The sequence below is a fragment of the Phyllobates terribilis genome, unplaced genomic scaffold, assembly GCF_046119375.1.
Source record: "Phyllobates terribilis strain yellow unplaced genomic scaffold, ASM4611937v1 Scaffold_9__5_contigs__length_417890890, whole genome shotgun sequence".
NCBI lineage: Eukaryota > Metazoa > Chordata > Amphibia > Anura > Dendrobatidae > Phyllobates > Phyllobates terribilis.
The window spans coordinates 181,183,745-181,209,503 of NW_027362769.1; positions in this window are offsets into that span (position 1 = coordinate 181,183,745).

Genomic DNA, 25,759 nt, shown 5'->3' on the forward strand with positions numbered 1-25,759 from the left:
GGTATACATGAACATGCTGTATAATTTTTTTTTTTTACGGGCATCATAAACACCCTTTAAAAAAATTATGAGGGTGTTGCATCACTGACCACGGTCACCCTGGTGATATGGTGGTGGAGGATGAGGAGAAGGAGGAGAACAAGAGCAAATAGCCAAAATCAGGAAGCGTATACCCATGTGTGGGTGTGAAGAGGTGCATGGGAATACACCTCCCAAGAAAAGACACTGGATTTGAGTTTATGTTACGCTGCTATTGTGTCACCCTGGCCTGGATGCCACAAAATGTATTAAAGCTGTGTCTGAGAGCAAGGGGGAGGTTCTCTAGTCAGGGGAACATTAGCATGCAATGCCTCCTGTCTCAGGCCAGTAGGGGGAGCAGGCTGCCCCTATAAAATCTGGTGCTGGGGGCAGGGTTAGAGAGAACTTGAAGGCCTGTCTCAGCACTGAGACTTGTCCCAGAGCAGAGCAGGGACAGACAGTTGCACTGCACCTAAGAGGAAGTGTGGCAGGAGGAGAGCCACAAGCCAGAGACAAGAGGCGAAGAGAGCCTGTCTTGGCAGATAACGGACTTAACTTTACCAGACTTTGGTGTCTGAGGCTGGGAGGATTCTACATCCTCCAGCAGATAACCAGTCCGCAAGGGACTGTATATTCCTTGGCCTAAGAAGCCTGGAGGCCCTGCCACAACAGAAGGGACCAGCAAAGCCGTACAAGGCTGGGAGCAGAAAGGAACCCACGTCGCAGGCCATACAGGCGAGAATACACGGAAAGCTCGGAAACGTGGGCTGTTACCCTATAACGAGGAGATAGCCAGAAGGAGCGCAGAAAGCACGGTAGGCCTACACCCTCACCCTGACCAGGGCCAATTTCCCCGTTGCTCTCAGACATCCAGGTCCCCTCCTAGCTGGGACTGTTTGTGGGTCAATTTACCTGTTCTAGTAAAGACCCTGGACTGCAACCTGTTGTCTGCGTGCTCCTTGCTCCTCCAGCACTATCAGCACTGGGACTCTCACTACCATCACTCCCAATATCCACTACACTGCCTGGGGCTGCACTCTTCCCGTGGGGAGTCACACCACCTCAGCTGCATACACCATCAGCCCCAGCGGTCTGCCCTGCAGCGGCGGTTCCTAATGACCGCAAATCCACGGGTGGCGTAGTCGGACATAATCATCAGCACATAACGGACTACCACTGGCCTGACCACCCTGAGCCATGGAACCGGGTTGCCACTACTACTTCCACCGTTTCCCTATTGCCTGGATCCGAGTGCCCCACGGCCCAGGGGGCGAGTCAGCTTTGGCGTAGTCGGCAGGATTTTGTGCCCGCAACCACCGGGTACTGCGTGCCTGAAAAAGACTTTTGTAACTTACCTGTGGCGAAGTTTCCCGCCGTCCGGAGTCGTTTCCCGCCATCCGGAGCCGATTCCCGCCATCAGACGCCATTTTGGACCGTTTCCCGCCGTCTTCCCGCCATCCGCAGCTGCTTCCCGCCATCGGACGCCATCTTCAGGACGACGAGCAGGAAGTAGAGGGGCGTGGACGTCCAAACCGCGTGAGATCCGAAGCTCCGCCCCACGCACCGACGCTGCGCAAGGTCCTGGAAGGGAGAGAGAGCGACGCTGACGTCATCAGGATGCAACGTCAGGTCCTCGTCCATAGCAGCAGCAGCGGAGCCGCGGCCTACAGAAGAGGATCGTCGAAAGGTAGGCCACGGTCCACTAGGGGGGTAGAAAGATGTCGGACACAGAGGCGCCCACTACCACCAACGCAGCTGCAGCAGCGGTGATGCCCTTTTCCCTGCCCTACATCCCTGGAGCGGCCTGGCTGCCCAAGTACTCAGGGGAGCCCCATGCCCTAACTGACTTTAAGGAAAGGCTGTACAGTTTGTTCCAGGTTTACCCCCTGACAGAGGAACAGAAGGTCAGCATACTAGCAGGGCAGTTAACTGGCGCAGCCCAAAGGGAGGTAAAATCAAGGCCCACTGAGGAGAAAAGGACTGTGAAGGGTTACCTTTGACACACGTACCTCCGCTGAGATTAAAATGAGGTTCTATGGATGTAAGCAGCGGGCACAGGACAGCATCAGAGACTATGCCCTAAATCTGCAGGAAGCCTTGAGGGCCATCCAACAAACTGACCCTGGCAGTGTGCAGGAAACGGATAGACTACTAACAGAACAATTCATAGAAGGTCTGCTGTCTAGTGCCCACAGGGCCCAGCTGCGCCTCATGTTCTTTCAGAACCCCGACCTGACCTTTGCCCAATTTAAGGACAGGGCCATAAGGGTGCTCCATGAACCTGCAACCAGTGGCGCTATAAACCCCCGGCGCCCTGCTCTCACCTACCACCAGGAGGCGGCGCCCTCCTCTATGGACCCCGTGGGGGCTGATGCACAGGCCCTGAACCAAGCCCCGTCGAAAGACCTGCACCATCAAGTCCAGGAGCTGACCAGGAGCGTCGCGGCGTTGACCAGGACCGTCCAGGCGTTGCAAGTGGACCCGTCAAGACCCATCGAGCTGGCTTCAAGTCCGGAGGATGTCCCGTGGCGTCGACAGAGGAGGATCCTGTCGTTCCGAGGGAGGCCCACAGACCGCTACGCAGAGGATGGACAGCCCATTTGCCGTCGATGCAACCAGCCCGGACACATTTCCAGGTACTGTAATTTAAACGGGTCCAACCTGGGGCAGAGGGCCAACCCCCAGGCATAAGATCACCAGGCCCTTATGATTGGCGTGATAAGTACGTTGGGGGGCGCCCGGTTTTACCCGTGGTGATGGACGGTATCCCCATGAGCGCCTTGCTGGATACTGGGTCACAAGTAGTGTTGAGCCACCCCCGTAGTGTTCGAGTTCGGTTCGGTTCGTCGAACACCCGTGTGTTCGCCGAACTGTTCGTTGAACTGTTCGTCGAACACCTTCGAACACCGTTAAAACCAATGGCAGGCAAACAAAAACACATAGAAACACATAGAAAACACCTTCAAAGGTGTCCAAAAGCTGACAAACTGCTCAGAAGACACAACTAACACATGGAAAAGTGACAAGTACATATAGTCATGCGAAAAGAAAAGAGGTGGAGGAGTAAAAGGAGGGGGAGACACAGATATAGGCATGTCATGCCCTTCTAAAATCCAAAAAGTGAGAAGCCGACACGTTCAGTCCGCTCCTGCCCGTGCCACCTCCGTGTCGCCGGGTTTGTGCCAGAGCCGCGGTGAACCCTGACGGCCAGCCCCCCTCTCCCAATACTGGTGCCTGTCCGCTGGTGGGTCGAGAGAGCCCCCCTGTGGTGGAGGCAGCTCTAAGCTTTTTAATTTAAATTGTCTCTCTAATTTGAATGAATACACTTTAAATCCATTTACAAGGATCTATTGGAGGGCAAGTCTCATGCCAGCAGCCGCGTAATTCCAGCTCCAGTAGCGTCCACTAAAGCTGCTGCAGTTAAAAAGCTTTTATAAGGATCGAGCTCGGCTGTCCACCGCAAGGCATCCTACTGCCAGTCCCAGCCCCTATGCCTTGGGGTGCCTCCTGATGCTCTTCACTGAGTATCCCGTGGTCCCGAAGCATTTCCTTTGAAAAAATTAAGTGTCCAAACTACAGGTGGTGTAGCTTGCTTAACAGCCGGGATAATCCGCTGACTAGCAGACACTGCTACTAGGCACAAAGTATTTCCTGGGCTAGATGCAGTTAAAAATTTGTAATTTGATACTCTCGTTGGATGCTGAGAAAGCATTCCATAGAGTCTCCTGGCACGCCATATATGATTCTCTTAAAAAGCTTGGGGTAGGGGTCTAGGGGACCCTTTTATAGCCAAAATCACGGCCCTGTATCACAATACGTCACCTAGGCTGAAGATAAATGGAACTGTAGCACCCTGAGGGCTCGATTGCTACAGAGGTATTGCACCTCACCCAGAGGTGTGATATCTCACTCTCAGATAAGGATGGAGTGTGGATCAGGACCCGACACCTGCATGCATTACACCACATTGCCGTGGGGCAGGGCGACCAATATGCCTCTGAGATGGGCACGACAGTCCCTGTCCCTGGCTGGAGTGGGGGGAGGGAACACTGAGGAAGGTGAACCCTAGAGTGCAGGAGCAGGGAGGAAGCAGTTCCTGGGTGCATTGAGAAGGGAGTATAAAAGGTGGGCACCATCTTAGTTCAGTGCAGAGAAGTCTGAGCAGAAGTGGCAGGGAGCAGGGGCTCTGCATGAGCTCTGCTCCGGAGGCGGGCCTAGTAACAGAGGCCCAGGCCTGCAAGAGGGAGAAGGAAGGAAGAGAAGCGGAGAAGGCTCCAGGAATGAGGAATGAAGGGATCCCAGGGGTGTGGACGGGCGAGTCACCACCGCACGCCCGAATCCACCTGCGTGGAGGGGTCAGGCCAAAGGGGGAGACAGGTCCCCGAAACTAGTGGAGGCAGGAAAAGACCCTCAGCTAGAAACCGGAGGCTGTGACATTTTATGCGGCGCAGCCCCTCGCTACACCCGCTAGGAAGGCACCACATAGGGTCAGGGAAACTGGCGCCAAGTTTACCAAGAGGAGGCCCGAGGCAGCCGGACAGAAGGGTTGGTAAGAAAGGCCAGACAAAGGATACACAAAGGGGGTCCTGTGAAGCGCTCCAAAGTTATCTGGGAGTTGTCTGAGCCCCTCACCTGGTGAGCACAGTACGACGTGGGCAGCCGTTACCTGCAGACGTGGTCTGGATAATAAGAACTGTGAGTAAAGGCCCTGGACTGCATCACTGACTCCGTGTCGTTACTGCTGCTGCCCTGCACCATCACCCCCATCCTCCGCATACACTGCCCTGAGGCTATACTCCTCCCGTGGGGAGTTATGCTACGCTCTGCTGCACCCACAACACCAGCCTCAGTGGTCTGCCCTGTAGCGGCGGTTCACTCTGACCGCAATCCACGGGTGGCGTAGTCGGACATTTAAACATCAAAACCACATAAATAGTTCCGCCACTGGTTTGACCACCCTGAGCCACCGGACCGGGTCGCCGCCACGGAGACTACAATCACCAGCATCCACCAAAAAGGGTCCGGCTCCGGGTGTCCCAAGGCCCAGGGGGTGCGTCAGAACATTTTCATCACCTTTCACAATCACCAATGGGACAAGGCAGTGATGTCCTCTGTCCCCTCTCTTATACATCCTAGTGACGGAGCACCTGCTCTCATCAATTCGCCATAACCCCAATATTAGGTGGATTGAGGTGGGAGGCACCGAGTACAAGTGCTCTCTATTTGCTGATGATGTCCTAGTATATATCACTCAATCACATATATCCATCCATGCTGTTATGGCTGAAATAGATCACTTTGTTACATGGTCAAATTTTAAAATCAATGCAGCGAAGTCTGAGGCCCTCGATGTCTCCCTCCCCAAATCCATATAGGATTCCATCCAGTCCAACTTTCCCTTTGCCTGGCCCTCACAGGGTATCAAATACTTAGGAATTCCAATTCATAGAGACCTCTCCCATCTATGTTATCTTAATTTTGGGCCCTTTATTGAACAACTCCATACAGACCACGGTTGGCAAGTTAGAACTGTAAGATTCACTACGTGAACCACTGGTGTTTTGTGGAAAAGCACATGTACACTGCGTTCCAAATTATTATGCAAAAAGTGTTTAGGAGTGATAAGGGAAGAATTTGTTTGTTTGTCAGTTAAACTCATTGATGGTGATGTGTGTCAGGGCTCTTTATATCACTGTAAGCAATTGCAGACACCTGTGCTAATTAGTTTGGCAGGTGTGTCCAATGAAAGGCAAGACTACTTAAGAAGGCTGTCTCACATTATTAAGCAGCCTACATTTTCTGCCAAAATGGGAAAGAAAAAGGATGTGTCGGCTGCTGAGAAGCAACAAATTGTGGGGTGTTTAGGTCAAGGCATGACTACAATCAACATTGTGCGATGATCAGGATGAAGTGTCTTGGCAATCAAGAAGTATGTAGCTGATTCACAGTACACACGTGTGCGTGCTGATAAGGGCAAATTGAGGACTCTTTCCTACAGGCAATTACGTCAGGTTAAAAGAGCAGCGGCAAAAAAGCCTTGTCATAGCAGCAGACAAGTTTTTGAAGCTGCTGGTGCCTCCAACGTCCCCCGAACAACAAGATGCAGGGTCCTTCAGAGGTTTGCAGCTGTGCATACGCCATCCTGTCGACCTCCTCTATCCACTTCACACAAGCAGAAACGGCTCCAGTGGGCCAAACATTACATGAAGACTGATTTCAAAACTGTTTTGTTCACGGATGAGTGCCGTGCAGAGCTCGATGGTCCAGATGGATGGAGTGGAGGATGGCTGGTTGATGGACACCCCACGCAAACACGGCTACAGCGCCAACAAGGAGGAGGTGGAGTAATGTTTTGGGCTGGAATCATGGGGAGAGAGATTGTCGGCCCCTTTAGGATCCCTGAAGGCGCTAAAGATGAGCTCCATAATGTATGTGGATTTTCTCAAACAGCACTTCCTGCCATGGTTCAAGAAGAAGAACCGTGTATTTCACAGCAAGATCATTTTTTTGCATGATAATGCACCATCTCAAGCTGCACATAAAACATCTGCATCTCTGGCTGATATGGGCATAAAAGGGGACAAACTTATGGTGTGACCCCTATGCTCCCCTGACCTCTACCCCATTCAGAACCTCTGGAGCATCATCAAAAGGAGTGTCTATGATGGCGGGAGGCAGTTCACATCTAAGCAACAGCTCTGGGAGGGTATTCTGTCCTCATGCAAAACAATTGAAGCAGAAACCATCCAAAACCTGACAAATTCAATGGACGAGAGAGTTCAGAAGCTCCTTTCGAACAAGGGGTCCTATGTGAAAATGTAACATCACCTAGAATAAAGTTTTGAGTTGAAAACTGATTTCAGTGTGTAATAACCTGCTAATGCTTATAATTTCAAAAATGACCATTTTTTTGGTCTTTATTAAAATGAAAAGGTTGATCGAAAAGTTTGGGGGATCTAAGAGTGTGGCAACCCAGTAGTCATGATTACTTCGAATTCTGACAATATGAGGGTCATGTTGCAGGTAGTGCAGCAAGAAGGCACTTATGTGTCTTGCGCATCTCGGAGCCCCAAAATTATTTTCCGGGCTAGATGCAGCTAAAAATTATTATTAATTTTAAATCTGGTGCAGCTTATTATAGATGGCCTAATAGGATCAGTGCTGCACACTGCTACAAAGCCCAAATTATTTTCCAGCCAAGATACAGATAAACATGATTAGTAATTTGAAAGCTTAAAACGGTTGGTGAGGTGATTTTAACCAATCATCAAGCTTTTACTCTCCCCAGGATGACACAGGGGTAGAAAAGTCATTTCGGATCCATGATTTGTTCATCTTTATGAACGTGAGTCTGTCTACATTATCAGTGGAGAGCCGCGTGCGCTTATCTGTCAGCACACCACCAGCAGCGCTGAACACACGTTCAGACAGAACGCTGGCTGCGGGGCATGACAAGATCTCCAAGGCGTAAGTGGCTAGCTCCGGCCATTTATCCAGATTGGAATACCAAAAAGAGCAAGGGTCCAGTGACACAGTCATGGCTTCAATGTTTACTTGGAGATACTCCTGTACCATCGTCTCTAGGCGTTGACTATGTGTCAGACTTCTTGTCTCCTGTGGCCTTGCAAAGGATGGGCTAAAAAAGTGGTGAAATGATTCCGCAAAATTGATGTTACCAGCAGATACTGTGGTTCTGTTACGGTTTGAGTGCTGAACACTTGACGGTCCCACGGTTGGCAAGTTGGAACTGTGAGATTCACTACGTGCACCACTGGTATTTTGTGGAAAAGCACATGTAAGATTCTGCAACAGTCTCTGCTGATACTCCTGCATGCGTGCATCCCTTTCTATGGCAGGAATAATTTCTGCAAATTTACTTTTGTACCGGGGATCTAACAGTGTGGCAACCCAGTAGTCAGGATTATTTCTAATTCTCACAATTCGAGGGTCATGTTGCAGGTAGTGCAGCAAGAAGGCACTCATGTGTGTTGCGCATCCAGGAGCACCAAGTCCCTGTTGTGTTGGTGGCGAGGTAACAATCATGCTTCCTTCCTCTGTCCTCTCCCCCCAACCTCGCACAACAGAAATGTGATCAAGGTCTCCCTCATCTGATGAGTCTTCCATCAGTTCGTCCTCCACTTCTTCCTGGGCTCCTGCACCTTCCTCACTAGTTTGGCTGCTACCATGCGCCCTGGTAAAACCATCTCCCCCACCCTCACATGCCTGTCGCCTTGGTGCTGCCGACCGTCTGGACCTTGCAGATGTTAGCCCTTCCGCATACAACTCCTCCTCCTCTACTTCCTCCACCTCCTCTTGTGCCACCACCTGACTCCGAATTCTGTTTAACATGTGCTCCAGCATGTAAATCACCGGAATAGTCATGCTGATAATGGCATCATCAGCACTAAACATCTTCGTCGCCATTTCAAAACTGTGCAGAAGGGTGCATAGGTCCCTGATCTGAGACCACTCCTCCAGCGTGATTTGCCCCACCTCTGGATCTCGTTGGCCCAGGCTATACGTCAGAACGTATTGCACCAGGGCTTGTCGGTGCTGCCACAGTCGCTGCAACATGTGCAGAGTTGAATTCCACTGGGTAGGCACATCGCATTTTAGCCGGTGAAGTGGCAGGCCCAACGACTTCTGTAGAGATGTAAGTCGCTGAGCTGTGGGATGCGAACGGCGGAAGTGAGCACACAGCGACCGTGCCCTCTGCAGAAGGCCATCTAGTCTGGGATAGTGGGCTAAAAATTGCTGGACAACCAGGTTCAACACATGAGCCATACAAGGCACGTGTGTGACATTGCCCCGGCGAAGGGCCGCACCCAGGTTTGCAGCATTGTCGCACACGGCCTTCCCTGGTTTCAGGTCCAGTGGAGACAACCATTCATGAAATTGGTTCTTCAGAGCTGACCACAACTCCTCAGCTGTGTGACTCACATTTCCCAGACATTTCAATGTAAAAACCGCCTGATGACGTTGAGCCCTACTGCCAGCATAGTAAGGAGGTGTGCAGGATCCCTTCTGCGCAGTTAGAAAGCTTGTGGCATGACCAGACAGGCTTTGGGTGCAGGTGGAAGACCGAGAGGAGGTTGAGGAGGCAGAAGCAGTGGAGGAACTTTGACATAAAGAGGATTGACGCACAACTCGTGGGGACGGCAAGACTTGGACAGCAGCCCCTTGTCCTGCTGTCACCATAGTTACCCAGTGCCCAGTCAGCGACATGTAACGCCCCTGTCCATGCCTACTCGTCCAAGTGTCTGTGGTGAAATGCACCCTGTCACACACAGAGTTTCTCAAAGAAGCGGTGATGGTGTGTGCGACATGCTGGTGGAGCACAGGCACACCTTTCTTTGAGAAGTAGTGCCGACTGGGCATCTGGTACTGGGGCACTGCGACGGACATAAGGTCTCGAAAATCCTCTGTGTCCACCAGGCGGAAAGGCAGCATTTCTGTAGCCAAGAGCTTGCAGATGGTGAAATTCAACCTCTTAGCTTTCTCATGGGTAGGAGGAAATGGTCTTTTACTTGTCCACATCTGAGGGACCGAGGGCTGGCTATTGTGCTTAGACGGGGTTGATAAGGGTGATCCCGGCAAACTGCCGGTCTGTGAGGAAGATGCAGGCGGACATGTTAGCACCACCTTTGGATCAAGGCAACCTATCGATGTCGGACAGCGCTCAACACCATGCGACCTGAAGAGCCACCACGACTTGTGGTGAGAAGCAGAGTTGTGTTTGAGGATGCAGTTGTTGACGTGCTTCCAGTACTACGTCTCTGTCCAGGAAGGCGCAACCTGACCTCATCGTCACTAGCATCTTCCTCCACCTCCTCTGCTGACCTCATCTCTTGGCTGACTGTGGGTTTACAGTAAGTGGGATCTTCAACCTCATCATCATCACCCTGTGCGTTATCACACCCGTCGTCCTCAGAGCCAACCTGTTCCTGCCCTGACAAAAAACTAAAGTTGTCGCTCCAAACAGGTATTTGAGTCTCATCATAGTCTTCCTCATTGTCTCCACCAACAGGAGTTACAGTTTGGGAATGAGGGTCTACATTATGGTCAGAACCTTCTGCGTCTGGTCCTGGATCCGACTCATAAAGATTCTGGGCATCAGTGCAGATCATTTCCTCGTCTGGATTCACAGAAGCGCTGGAGCCGACCTCTGATTCCCAGGCTATAGTATGAGTAAACAGCTCTACAGACTCAACCATCTGTTCTACCTCATACTCAGACGGGCAGCTGGAGATTTGGGAGCTGTGAGGAAGCAAGTGCGATTGGGGTGACACCTTTGAGGACTGGAGTATTTGTGATGTTGAAGTTGATGTGGAGGAGAGCCCACTTAAAGGAGCACTTGATATCCGTTGAAGCACCTGCTGTTTTTGTGCCTCATCTGGAATTTGTAGCGATTGGCGTGGCCGTAAGAAAGGGATCTTATCACATTGTCCGCTAAAAGAAGTAGACATTTTAGTTTGGCTGGAAGATGGTCTTTCTTCTGCAGATGTTACTGTTACTTTAACACCTACCCCACGGACACAACCTTTTTTCCCCTTCCCAACACGCCTATTCCCCTTTCCACCAGCAGCAGGCCTTTTTCCACTCATTTTGGTGGTTAACTAATTCACAACTCTGGAGTTGTTTGCACAAAAAAACAATGGATGGGAACCGAGCAGAGCTGAGTGGCCAAACTGTGGTATTAGGCCAAAACTATTGGCTGGGTTAGATGCAGAAAAAAATTATATTCAATTTGCAACCTGATGGAGGTCAGTATAGAAGGACTAATAGAACAAGTCCCACACACTGCTAGAAGGCCAAATATTTTTTCAGAGGTAGATGCAGAAAAAAATTGTATTCAGTTTGCAACCTGATGGAGGTCAGTATAGATGGACTAATAGAGAAAGTCCCACACACTGCTAGAAGGCCAAATATTTTTTCAGAGCTAGATGCAGACAAAAAATTATTTTTAATTTGCAACCTGATGGAGGTCAGTATAGATGGACTAATAGAACAAGTCCCAAACACTGCTAGAAGGCAAAATATTTTTTCAGAGCTAGATGCAGACAAAAAATTATTTTTAATTTGCAACCTGATGGAGGTCAGTATAGATGGACTAATAGAGAAAGTCCCACACACTGCTAGAAGGCCAAATATTTTTTCAGAGCTAGATGCAGAAAAAAATTATATTCAGTTTGCAACCTGATGGAGGTCAGTATAGATGGACTAATAGAGAAAGTCCCACACACTGCTAGAAGGCCAAATATTTTTTCAGAGCTAGATGCAGACAAAAAATTATTTTGAATTTGCAACCTGATGGAGGTCAGTATAGATGGACTAATAGAGAAAGTCCCACACACTGCTAGAAGGCCAAATATTTTTTCAGAGCTAGATGCAGATAAAAATTATTTTTAATTTGCAACCTGATGGAGGTCAGTATAGATGGACTAATAGAGAAAGTCCCACACACTGCTAGAAGGCCAAATATTTTTTCAGAGCTAGATGCAGAAAAAAATTATATTCAGTTTGCAACCTGATGGAGGTCAGTATAGATGGACTAATAGAACAAGTCCCACACACTGCTAGAAGCCCAAATATTTTTTCAGAGGTAGATGCAGAAAAAAATTATATTCAGTTTGCAACCTGATGGAGGTCTGTATAGATGGACTAATAGAGAAAGTCCCACACACTGCTAGAAGCCGAAATATTTTTTCAGAGGTAGATGCAGAAAAAAATTATATTCAGTTTGCAACCTGATGGAGGTCTGTATAGATGGATTAATAGAACAAGTCCCACACACAGCTAGAAGCCCAATATTTTTTCAGAGGTAGATGCAGAAAAAAAATATATTCAGTTTGCAACCTGATGGAGGTCAGTATAGATGGACTAATAGAGAAAGTCCCACACACTGCTAGAAGGCCAAATATTTTTTCAGAGCTAGATGCAGATAAAAATTATTTTTAATTTGCAACCTGATGGAGGTCAGTATAGATGGACTAATAGAGAAAGTCCCACACACTGCTAGAAGGCCAAATATTTTTTCAGAGCTAGATGCAGACAAAAAATTATTTTGAATTTGCAACCTGATGGAGGTCAGTATAGATGGACTAATAGAGAAAGTCCCACACACTGCTAGAAGGCCAAATATTTTTTCAGAGCTAGATGCAGATAAAAATTATTTTTAATTTGCAACCTGATGGAGGTCAGTATAGATGGACTAATAGAGAAAGTCCCACACACTGCTAGAAGGCCAAATATTTTTTCAGAGCTAGATGCAGAAAAAAATTATATTCAGTTTGCAACCTGATGGAGGTCTGTATAGATGGATTAATAGAACAAGTCCCACACACAGCTAGAAGCCCAATATTTTTTCAGAGGTAGATGCAGAAAAAAATTATATTCAGTTTGCAACCTGATGGAGGTCAGTATAGATGGACTAATAGAGAAAGTGTTAGAACCTTGCTCTTAGGTTTTTTTTCCTTTGCTGGTCACATGACCTTGTTGGCCTATTTAAGCCTGCTCCGCCCTTCTGGCTTTGCTGGACTTCATTGTATAACTACTTTCTAGCTAGCCTGTGCTCTGTATCTTACTCTGTTAGTTTGCTTGGTCTACGGACCTCTATGTTCTATATGTTTTGTTTGTTCGTCTGTCTGCTACTATTTCTGTTAGGAGGTGTCCCATATTCCTCCCAGTCCTTAGTACTTGTAGGGATTCCTCCCCCACATCTATAGGTCTCCGTACAGACTAGCTTAGGACTTTAGCAGGTCTGATCGCAGGATCAGGTTCCCTGTTACATCGTAGGGATTCAGCTGAGTTCTATCGTAGGGACAGATCTCCTCTCTTTCCTTAGCTCTGGTAGCAGAACATAACAGAAAGTCCCACACACAGCTAGAAGCCCAAATATTTTTTCCGAGGTAGATGCAGAAAAAAATTATATTCAGTTTGCAACCTGATGGAGGTCTGTATAGATGGATTAATAGAACAAGTCCCACACACTGCTAGAAGGCCAATTATTTTTTCAGAGCTAGATGCAGAAAAAAATTATATTCAGTTTGCAACCTGATGGAGGTCAGTATAGATGGACTAATAGAACAAGTCCCACACACAGCTAGAAGGCCAAATATTTTTTCAGAGGTAGATGCAGATAAAAATTATTTTTAATTTGCAACCTGATGGAGGTCAGTATAGATGGACTAATAGAGAAAGTCCCACACACTGCTAGAAGGCCAAATATTTTTTCAGAGCTAGATGCAGATAAAAATTATTTTTAATTTGCAACCTGATGGAGGTCAGTATAGATGGACTAATAGAGAAAGTCCCACACACTGCTAGAAGGCCAAATATTTTTTCAGAGCTAGATGCAGATAAAAATTATTTTTAATTTGCAACCTGATGGAGGTCAGTATAGATGGACTAATAGAGAAAGTCCCACACACTGCTAGAAGGCCAAATATTTTTTCAGAGCTAGATGCAGATAAAAATTATTTTTAATTTGCAACCTGATGGAGGTCAGTATAGATGGACTAATAGAGAAAGTCCCACACACAGCTAGAAGGCCAAATATTTTTTCAGAGCTAGATGCAGAAAAAAATTATATTCAGTTTGCAACCTGATGGAGGTCAGTATAGATGAACTAATAGAACAAGTCCCACACACTGCTAGAAGGCCAAATATTTTTTCAGAGGTAGATGTGTGGCACCCCAGGGGTCTGGTTTCCACAGTAACGGCAATGTTATGTCTGAGAGCAGGTGGGAGGTCTCTTGGTCAGGAATCCTATGCATGCCACACCTCCTGCCCAGTCCTGGGAGGGGAAGAACTTCCCCTATATAAACCTGGGGCTGAGACAGGGTTAGTGAGTAGAGAAGAAGTAGAGACAGAGAAGCAGATCTAGGAAAAGAACATCAGGAGCTCTGTGGGAGCAGTGCTACAAGGAGTCAGGGGCAGGCAGCTGCAGAGCTCGCCCTGTCTGAGAAGTTATCACCGGACCCGGAGTCCGAGGCTGTGGGGACTAACTCCTATCCAGCAGCAGAAACCGACCGGCAGGGGATTGCAGGTCCTCTGGCCCAGAAACCCGAAGGCACGGTCACACGCGTGGGACCAGCACCGCCGTCGTGGAGCGGAAGCCACTAGAAGGCCCCGAGTCACCGGCCATACGGGTGAGCACCACACGGTACACTCGGGGACGTGGGCTACTTATACCCGCCTCTAGCAAGGTAGCCAGAAGAGTATCGTTAGTTTGGGAGGCCTACAACTCCGCCTGGCCAGGGGAGATCCCATCTGCTCAAGGACTGACCAGGCCCCAATCGCTAGCCAGTACTCCGGGAGGGTCTATCGTTGTCACCAGTAAAGACCCTGAACTACACCGTACCGTCTCCGAGTGGTTCCTGCTACCCCCATCATCCACGTCGGCTGCCCTGAGGCCATACCCCTCCCGTTGGGGGTTATACTATCACGCTGCACAATCCTACCACCGGCCTCAGCGGTCTGCCCTGCAGCAGCAGCTCCTTAGCTGTACTCAACGGGTGGCGTAGTCGTCCAACATCTACCGCTAATACAGCGCCACTTAGTCTGACTCCCTGGACACGGACCGGATCACCGCCACGAGACTACAACCCTCAAGAGATCCGGCTCCGGGTAAGTTCCCGCGTGTGCAACGCAGCGCGACACAAGCCCAGGGGCGCGTCAACTTTTGGCGTAGTCGGCAGGATTTCGTGCCCGCAACCACCGGGTACTGCGTGCCTGAAAAAGACTGTTCAAACTTACCTGTGGTGAAGATTCCCGCCATCCGGCGCCATCTTCCGCTTCCTTCCCGCCATCGGTGGAGTTTTCCCGCCATCCGGCGCCATCTTCAGCCTTCTTCCCGCCATACGTGGAGTTTTCCCGCCATTGGACGCCATCTTGAGGACGCCGCGCGGGAAGAAGAGGGGCGTGGACTCCGAAAGCGCGCGAGAACTGAAGCCCCGCCTCACGTCCGGACGTTGCGTGAGGTCCTGGAAGGAGCCCAGCAGACGCCGACGTCACAGGAGCGCGACGGAAGGTCCTCAACCCTGACGATCCACTGCGGAGCCGCGGCCTACGGAAGAGGATCATCGCAAGGTAGGCCACGGTCCACTAGGGGGGAGAAGGATGCCGGATACGGAGGAGAGCTTCACCGCTTCAACCCCCGCCAGCGCCACCGCTGTTGCGGTCATGCCTTTCACCATGCCCTATATCCCGGGGGCAGCCTGGCTACCCCAGTACTCAGGGGAGTCACATACCCTGCATGACTTTAGAGAAAAGCTGGATAGCCTCTTCCAGGTGTACCCCCTCACAGAGGAGCAAAAAGTGAGCATCCTGGTGGCCCAATTAACCGGGGCAGCCCAAAGGGAGGTAAAGTCCTGGCCACCTGGGGGGAGGACTGTCGCAGGGATACTAACCCGGCTGAGGGACACCTTTGATACCCGCACCTCAGCCGAGATCAAGCTTAGATTCTACGGGTGCAAACAGCGGGCACATGAGAGTATAAGGGACTATGCCCTGAACCTACAAGAGGCCCTGAGAGCCATTAAGCAGACCGACCCTGACGGCGTGGGAGACGAGGACAGGCTGTTGACTGAACAATTTATAGAGGGTTTATATTGCAATGCCCACCGAACCCAGTTGCGGGCAATGGCCTTACAGGACCCTCATCTGGGATTTGCACAGTTCAAGGACAGAGCCATCCGGGTGCTTCGAGAACCGGCACCAGGTGGCGTTGTGACCCCCAGACGCCCCACTACCACTTACCACCAGGAGGCGGCGCCCTTGTCAGCAGGGCCTGTGGGAGCTGATGCGCAGGCTTTGAACAATGACCCGGCTCCAGACCTGCACCATCAGGTCCAAGAGCTAGCTAAAAGCGTTGCTGCGCTAACCCGAACTGTGCAGTCTTTACAGGTTTCCACTCCAGGGAAGATCCAGCTGGCATCCGGACCGGAGGACATCCCGTGGCGTCGACCAAGGAGGACCCCACCGGCCAGAGGAAGACCCAGCGACCGATACAACGAGGACGGACGACCCATCTGCCGCCGCTGCAATCAACCCGGACATATGGCAAGGTACTGTCCTTTAAACTGGCACAACCTGGGGTAGAGGGCCAACCCCCAGGAAAAAGATCACCAGGCCCATCAAACTGGCGCGACAAATATGTGGGAGGACGTCCAGTCTTACCCGTGGTACTGGATGGCATTCCTATGAGTGCCCTACTGGACACCGGGTCACAGGTCACCACCATCCCGTACGTGCTCTTCAAGCAGTACTGGAATGACTCGGATATCACCCGCTACCCTGACGACGACTTGAGTATCATCGCCAGCAATGGTCAGCCCGTGCCACAGATTGGATTTAAAGAGGTGACCATTAAAATCGGTAGAGTCGAACTGGCAGCACAGGGACTGATCATTGTAGACATTGACAAACATGAGAGTCACCCAAAGACAACTCTAGGAACTAATGTAATTGAAAATTGTCTTGCAGAGGTGATTTTCCTTTTACTGCAGGTTGCCAAGAACGCCAGCTCCGGCCAGCAGCGAGTGCTCCAGAAAGAGATCCGGGCACTGATGCGACGGCAACAGCTAGAACTCTCCGGTGGTGAGATTGGTAGCGTGCGAATGTGTGACCCTTTCCCTATTGCCATGTCCCCGAAAAGTGAAATGATGATTTGGTGCCGGGCAGCTATTGGTCTGAGAGGTAGAGATTACCAGGCAATGGTAGAACCAGTTTACTCAGACAGTAGGCCCACCATTTTGACAGCACGGGGGGTGGTCAATGTACGCCATGGGAGGGTGCCCGTTCGCATAATAAATATCGGGAAGAGGGAAGTGTACCTGCCCCGGTATGCCACGCTAGCCAAATTGTATACCATCAATCAAGATTCCATACAGTCCGTAGAACCCTTGCCTCCATCTTCCCCGGAGGAAGGTAACGGCTCTCAGAAAACAATGGAGGACTGGTGTCAGCAACTACATTTGGGTACTGATTCCACTCCCTCACACCAGAAACAGGGAGTCTATCGGGTGGTTCAAGAGTACGAGAGAGTGTTTAGTAAACTTCGGGCGAGTCAAGGGGGTAGAACACCACATCCCCACGGGAAACCATCCTCCCATAAAAGAGAGGTATCGACCCGTACCCCCTGCACACTACCAACACGCCAAGGGGATGCTTAGAGACATGAAGGAGGCTGGGGTGATCAGGGATAGCTGTAGCCCCTGGGCAGCTCCACTAGTCTTAGTCAAAAAGAATCATAGAATCATAGAATCATAGAATCATAGAATGGTAGAGTTGGAAGGGACCTCCTGGGTCATCTGGTCCAACCCCCTGCTCAAAGCAGGATTCACTAGATCATCTCAGACAGATGTCTGTCCAGCCTCTGTTTGAAGACGTCCATTGAAGGGGAACTCACCACCTCTCGTGGCAGCCTGTTCCACTCATTAATCACCCTAACTGTCAAAAAGTTTTTTCTAATATCTAATCTGTGTCTCCTCCCATTTAGTTTCATCCCATTGCTTCTAGTCTTTCCTTGTGCAAATGAGAATAAAGATGATCCTTCTACAATGTGACAGCCCTTGACATATTTGTAGACAGCTATTAAGTCTCCTCTCAGTCTTCTTTTTTGCAAGCTAAACATTCCCAAATCCTGCAACCGTTTCTCATAGGACATGGTTTGCAGACCAGTCACCATTCTGGTCGCTCTTCTCTGAACTTGCTCCAGTTTGTCTATGTCTTTTTTAAAATGTGGTGCCCAAAACTGTACACAGTATTCCAGATGAGGTCTGACCAAAGAGGAGTAAAGACCGATAATGACTTCACGTGATCTAGACTGTATGCTTCTGTTAATACATCCCAGAATTGTATTTGCCTTTTTTGCTGCTGCATCACACTGTTGACTCATGTTCAGTCTATGATCTATTAGTATACCTAAGTCTTTTTCACATGTACTGTTGCTTAGCTCTATTCCTCCCATTCTGTATATGCTTTTTTCATTTTTATTGCCCAGATGTAGTACTTTGCATTTTTCCCTGTTAAAAACCATTCTGTTGGTTGCTGCCCACTGCTCCAGTTTATTTAGGTCTTTTTGAATCCTCTCTCTCTCTTCTCTAGTATTAGCTATCCCTCCTAGCTTTGTGTCATCAGCAAATTTAATCAGTTTACCCTCAATTCCTTCATCTAAATCATTGATAAAGATGTTGAACAATACAGGTCCCAGGACGGAGCCCTGTGGTACCCCACTTGAGACATTCATCCAGCTGGATGTGAAGCCATTTACAACCACCCTTTGAGGCCGATCACTAAGCCAGTTATGAATCCACCTAACAGTTGCCTGGTCCATTGCATACTTGGTCATTTTTTCAATAAGGATGGTGTGAGATACTTTGTCAAATGCTTTGCTGAAGTCAAGATATACTATATCTACAGCATTTCCCTGATCCACCCAGTCAGTGATTCTGTCATAGAAGGAAATTAAGTTAGTCTGACATGACTTGTTAGTTACAAACCCATGCTGACTCTGGTTAATCACTTCATTCTTATCCATGTACTTACATACATGTTGTTTAATAATTTGTTCAAAGATCTTTCCTGGTATAGAAGTCAGACTCACCGGCCTATAGTTCCCTGGGTCCACCTTCTTGGCCTTTTTGAAGATAGGAACAACATTTGCTCTTCTCCAGTCTTCTGGGACTTCTCCTGTTCTCCAAGAATTTTCAAAGATTATGGAGAGTGGTTCTAAAATTTCTTCTTTGATCTCCTTCAGTACTCTGGGGTGTAATTCATCTGGACCTGGAGACTTGAACTCATTTATGTTAGCTAAATATTCCCTCACAATCTTTCTGTTTACAGATAACTTGGATTCCTCTATTCCTTTAAAAGGACAGTGAAGATCAGTTGATGTTACATTTTCTTTCTGAGAGAAAACAGATGCAAAATAGGAATTAAAAAGTTCGGCCTTCTCAACATCCTCTCTTACCATTTCTCCATTTTCATCCTGTAAAAATCCTATAGCATCTTTGACTTTTCTTTTACTTTTGACATACCCCCAAAATCCTTTTTTATTGCTTTTGACATCTCTTGCAAGCCTTAATTCATTGTCAGCTTTAGCTAACCTGATACGTGCCCTGCAGGATCTGCAGACTGCATTATAATCTTCTTTAGATATGCCTCCCTCTTTCCATTTAATAAACATTTCTTTCTTTCTTTTTAGCATGTGTTTAAGTTCTGTGTTCATCCATCCTGGTTTCCTTAAATGCTTCCCATTCTTCCTACTTTTCGGGATTGTTAACGATTGTGCTTTGAGAATCTCATTTTTAAAAATTTCCCATCCTTCCTGGACATTTTTGTCCTTAAGGACATCCAGCCATTGGATCCCTCCTATTCTCTTTCTGAGTCTCTTAAAATCTGCCTTTCTAAAATCTAACCTTGAAGTTTGAGTCTTCACATGTCTTCCTCCTCTAGTTATCCAAAATTCTATAATAGCATGATTGCTGCCTCCTAGGGTCCCAGCCACCTTTACCTCCTCAACCATTTCCTCCCTGTTTATAAGGATTAGATCCAAAGTAGCAGATCCCCTTGTTTTCTCCCCTACCTTTTGGAAGATAAAGTTGTCAGCAAGAGAGGATAAGAATTTGCTTGACCTGTTAGTTTTACTTGAGAGAGATTCCCAACAAATGTCTGGATAGTTGAAATCTCCCATGACCACTACGTCATATTTTTTTGAGAACTTGGTCATTTGATACATAAAGAGTTCATCCATATCTTCAGCTTGCCCAGGTGGCCTGTAGTAAATGCCTACAATGGTGTCCTTTCCGTTGTTCTCTCCTTGTATTCTTACCCAAACAGTTTCCACAGAACTCCCAGTCTCTGAAGCTTCAATCTCTGTGCAGATATTCGCTTTTCTAACATACAATGCAACACCTCCTCCTCGTTTATCAAGTCTGTTTCTTGCAAATAAGTTGTATCCTTTTAGCCTTTTATTCCAATCATGTGTATCGTCCCACCAAGTTTCAGTGATTCCAATGACATCATATTCCTTTTCCTGCATTAGTAGTTCCAATTCTCCTTGTTTGTTGCCCATGCTTTGTGCATTTGTATAAAAACATTTTAGTTTGTGATTGGTTTCTCTTCCTCCCATATTTTTTTATTTAAATTGTTTTGTCTTTGTTCTTCCTTTCCACTTCCAGTAGCAGAGATCTCAATAGTATTTGTCAGCTGTATGGCTTTTTCTGGCCTTTTGCTTCCCTTCCCACATTGTTCTAGTTTAAAGCTCTTCTGATGAGTGTAGCAAGGCGACTTCCAAATACATGTTTTCCAGTCTTCGTAAGGTGCACCCCATCTCTAGCAAGTAGTCCATCATATAGGTAATTCATTCCGTGATCCAGAAATCCAAATCCTTGTTGACGGCACCATCGACGTAGCCAGTTGTTCACCTGTAGAATCTTATTCCACCTCATTGTTCCATGGCCATCCACTGGGAGGATGGATGAGAGGACCACCTGCGCTCCCAATTCTTTCACTTTCTTGCCTAAGTCTTCAAAGTCACTGCAGATGGTTTCCAGGTCCTTTCTTGCGGTGACAACACCATGAGGATGTGTGTAGATTAGAGGAAAATCAACCGTATCACACACAAGGATGCGTACCCCTTACCAAGGATAGAGGAGTCTTTGGCTGCTTTAAGATCTGCTAACTTCTTCTCTACCTTGGATCTCACTAGTGGGTACTGGCAGGTTCCTGTAGCAGAGGCGGACCGGGAGAAGACCGCATTCACCACCCCGATGGGACTTAGCGAGTTTACCTGCATGCCGTTCGGACTCTGCAATGCACCAGGAACCTTCCAACGATTAATGGAGTGCTGTCTGGGCCACAGAAACTTCGAGACGGTCCTGTTGTACCTGGACGATGTCATCGTATATTCCAAGACGTATGAGGACCACCTGAAACACCTGGCGGAAGTGTTCGAAGCTCTGGCAAGCTACGGCCTAAAGGTGAAACCCTCCAAGTGTCACCTCCTGAAACCAAAGGTGCAGTACCTGGGACACGTGGTGAGCGCTGACGGAGTGGCTCCCGACCCTGATAAGATCACCGCAATTAAGGAATGGCCAAGTCCCTCCAGTGTAAAGGAAGTGCGGCAGTTCCTCGGGTTGGTAGGCTATTACCGCAGATTCATCCCCGGTTTCACCAAAAAGGCAGCTCCTATGCAGGACCTCCTGATAGGCCAGTCCCGGAAGGCCAAGAACCAGAAGCCACCCTTCAGATGGGAGAAGTTAGAAGAAGAGTCCTTCCGCCAGCTGAAGATGGCCCTCACGGGGGATGAAATCCTGGCGTACCCTGATTACAGCCAGCCCTTTATCCTCTACACAGCAAGTAACATCGGGCTAGGAGTCGTACTGTCCCAGATCCAGCAGGGGAAAGAACGAGTAATCGCTTACGCCAGCCGAAAACTGCGACCCACCGAAAGAAACCCTGAGAATTACAGCTCATTTAAGCTAGAGTTCCTGGCAGTGGTGTGGGCAGTCACCGAACGCTTTAAGCACTACCTCGCTTCTTCCCGGTTCACCGTGTACACGGATAACAACCCGTTGACACACCTGGACACGGCAAGACTCGGTGCCCTAGAGCAGAGATGGATGGCCCGTCTGTCCAACTACGAGTTCACAATCAAATACCGGGCAGGACGCTCCAATACCAACGCGGACGCCCTGTCCAGGATGCCAAACCTACCGGACGTAGGAGAAGATCCAGAGGGACTGGAAGAAGTTGAACTCCCCGCGTTCCACCGTCATGGGACTATCCAGTATTCCCATCGGGTAAGGAGTAAGCAAGCCGCTACGTTTAGCCCCTTGCCTCACTACAACTGGGTTGAAACGCAAGACAGTGACCCTGCCGTCCGGCTGGTGAAGGAGATGCTGACTCGGCCAGAGGCTCGCCTTGACCCAGACGCTCCGGAGGAAGCTAAGCAACTGTGGGCTGAGAAGAGTCGACTGTTCCTTTACAAGGGGAAGTTGTGCCGCAGAATGGTTAACTCCCGGACGCATGAACTAATCTGGCAAGTAGTGGTGCCACGGAGAGACGCAGCCATGGTGATGGAAGCATACCACGACGGGGCTGGATACTTCGGATGGAAGAAGCTGGAGTTCCTGCTGCGTGGGCGGTTCCACTGGGTAGGCATGAGGGGAACCATCGAGAGGTGGTGCAGAGACTGTGGCCCGTGCAACCTAAGAAGGAAGGACCGTGCCAGCCAGAAGACTCCCCTGCAGTCCATCGTCACCCGGCAGCCGTTGGAACTGGTAGCCTTGGATCATGTAAAACTGACCCCAAGCAGAAGTGGCTACGTCTACGCGTTAACCATTGTGGATCATTACTCCCGGTTCTTGGTTGTCGTCCCCGTCAAGGACTTAACGGCTCAAACAGCAGCTAGAGCCTTCCAGCAGCACTTCTGCCGTCCACACGGGTACCCGGACCAAGTGCTGACGGACCAGGGACCTGCCTTTGAAGCGGAGGTCTTCCAGGAATTCTGCAATCTGTATGGCTGCCGGAAGATAAGGACGACACCCTATCATCCGCAAACTAATGGACTTTGTGAGAAAATGAACCAGGTGGTAATGGATCTCCTGAAAACGTTGCCCCTGGAAGAACGCAGTCTGTGGCCTGAGAAGCTGCCCGATCTGGTGGACCTATACAACCACATCCCGGTAGGTTCCACCAACTGTACCCCGGCTTACCTAATGAGGGCGAGACCTGGTAAGTTACCTGTTGACCTGGAAATGGGAGTCCTGACACCCGAGGACACTTCACCAGAAGCAGACTGGGACACAGAGAGGCAGCAGCAGTACCGGAAAGTACAGGAGAGCGTGGAGCGAAGTCTCTGTCAGGCTAGGGAAAGACAAGAGAAAACTTACAACCAGTATGCTCCCGCTGTTCCCCTGGTACCCGGAGAGCAGGTCTTGAAGAGGAAAAGACGGCTCCACAAGTTGGACGACCAGTGGGAGAAGGACCCGTACACCGTACTGCCCTCAAGCCACGAGAACCTGAAAGTCTGTACCATCAGTAAAGACGGAGGGGAGACCATAGCCATTGTATCCCGGGATCACCTGAAGAAGTGTCCTGAACAGCTACGGAACCCTGAAGAGGAACAAGAAGACCATCGACCCGTAGAGGAAAGGGAAGATATGGTTAGTACTGTGCTCGGAGACTTCCCTCGGTCCTGGACTCAAGTCAATGGTGCAGTTGTGGTACCCGTCCTCACGTTCCTCCAACCAGCATCCCAAGTGCCTACGGAGCAACAGGTAGAGCTGGAAGAGCAGCCGGTCCAGGAGGCAGAAGACTCCACACAAGCAGAACAGGAGGATCAACCCTCTGCTTATAGTGAGCCTGCCGTACCCCTAGTGAGTCAAAGAGCCGGTAGACAGCTGCCCAGTTTACCCTTGACAGCTCCTACACCCTGTAGTTCAGGGCTAGACAGTCAGCTCCGTAGGTCCACTAGGGCCACTAGAGGCCAGTTACCCGCACGTTGGAGGATTTGAAGTGTATAAATTGTTTTATTTGTGGTTACCTGTTTTTCTTGTTGCTTGTGTATAATTATGTGTTTCTAGTTATTTTTAGGAGTCCTTGGTGGATTTACCGGGAATCCTTTGTGTATAGTTGGAGCGTAACCCAGGACGGACTAAAGACTGTTAAGGACTCGGGGCAGGACAGACCCCTACCTGGTTACGTCTCCCTGTTTTGGTGAAATGGACACCATGCTTTTCTTCAAAGACTGCGCCCGGTTGCGGACACGCCGTAACCATCTTTATGTGTTTTTCTTATTGTATTATTATTGTTATTATCTTGTTATGTTTTTCTAAAAATATGTTTAGTCCCGGAGTACTAAATTTCACTAGGGGGGAATGTGGCACCCCAGGGGTCTGGTTTCCACAGTAACGGCAATGTTATGTCTGAGAGCAGGTGGGAGGTCTCTTGGTCAGGAATCCTATGCATGCCACACCTCCTGCCCAGTCCTGGGAGGGGAAGAACTTCCCCTATATAAACCTGGGGCTGAGACAGGGTTAGTGAGTAGAGAAGAAGTAGAGACAGAGAAGCAGATCTAGGAAAAGAACATCAGGAGCTCTGTGGGAGCAGTGCTACAAGGAGTCAGGGGCTGGCAGCTGCAGAGCTCGCCCTGACTGAGAAGTTATCACCGGAACCGGAGTCCGAGGCTGTGGCGACTAACTCCTATCCAGCAGCAGAAACTGACCGGCAGGGGATTGCAGGTCCTCTGGCCCAGAAACCCGAAGGCACGGTCACACGCGTGGGACCAGCACCGCCGTCGTGGAGCGGAAGCCACTAGAAGGCCCCGAGTCACCGGCCATACGGGTGAGCACCACACGGTACACTCGGGGACGTGGGCTACTTATACCCGCCTCTAGCAAGGTAGCCAGAAGAGTATCATTAGTTTGGGAGGCCTACAACTCCGCCTGGCCAGGGGAGATCCCATCTGCTCAAGGACTGACCAGGCCCCAATCGCTAGCCAGTACTCCGGGAGGGTCTATCGTTGTCACCAGTAAAGACCCTGAACTACACCGTACCGTCTCCGAGTGGTTCCTGCTACCCCCATCATCCACGTCGGCTGCCCTGAGGCCATACCCCTCCCGTTGGGGGTTATACTATCACGCTGCACAATTCTACCACCGGCCTCAGCGGTCTGCCCTGCAGCAGCAGCTCCTTAGCTGTACTCAACGGGTGGCGTAGTCGTCCAACATCTACCGCTAATACAGCGCCACTTAGTCTGACTCCCTGGGCACGGACTGGATCACCGCCACGAGACTACAACCCTCAAGAGATCCGGCTCCGGGTAAGCTCCCGCGTGCGCAACGCAGCGCGACACAGGCCCAGGGGCGCGTCAGATGCAGATAAAAATTATTTTTAATTTGCCACCTGATGGAGGTCAGTATAGATGGACTAATAGAACAAGTCCCACACACTGCTAGAAGGCCAAATATTTTTTTAGAGCTAGATGCAGAAAAAAATTATATTCAGTTTGCAACCTGATGGAGGTCAGTATAGATGGACTAATAGAGAAAGTCCCACACACTGCTAGAAGGCCAAATATTTTTAATTTGCAACCTGATGGAGGTCAGTATAGATGGACTAATAGAACAAGTCCCACACACTGCTAGAAGCCCAAATATTTTTAATTTGCAACCTGATGGAGGTCAGTATAGATGGACTAATAGAGAAAGTCCCACACACTGCTAGAAGTCCAAATATTTTTTCAGAGCTAGATGCAGAAAAAATTATATTCAATTTGCAACCTGATGGAGGTCAGTATAGATGGACTAATAGAATGATGCTATGCCCAAAAGATTTTACTTCACTAGGTGCAGTAAAAAAATTGGTATTCTATACACAGGTGGTATATCTTGCAACACAGATAGGCTACTCCACTGACTAACACACTCTGCAATAGGCCAAAAAGGATTAGCTTTGCTAGATTCAGCCAAATGCTGTGAAAAAAACTTGCACAGCACTGGCACAGACCTGCCTGGCAAAAACTGATAGGAACTGATGTAACCTAGTCCTGAAAAGGACTCCAATTACAATTAGTCTTTACTCCCACAATCTATCTATTTAAGAGCACAGACCTGCCTGATAAAAGTCGTAGGAAATGCTGTAACCTAGTCCTTAAAAGGACTGCAATCACAACTATTCCCTACTCCCAAGCTATCTGTAGATTTGTGCGAAAATTGGCTTGAAATTAACAAGG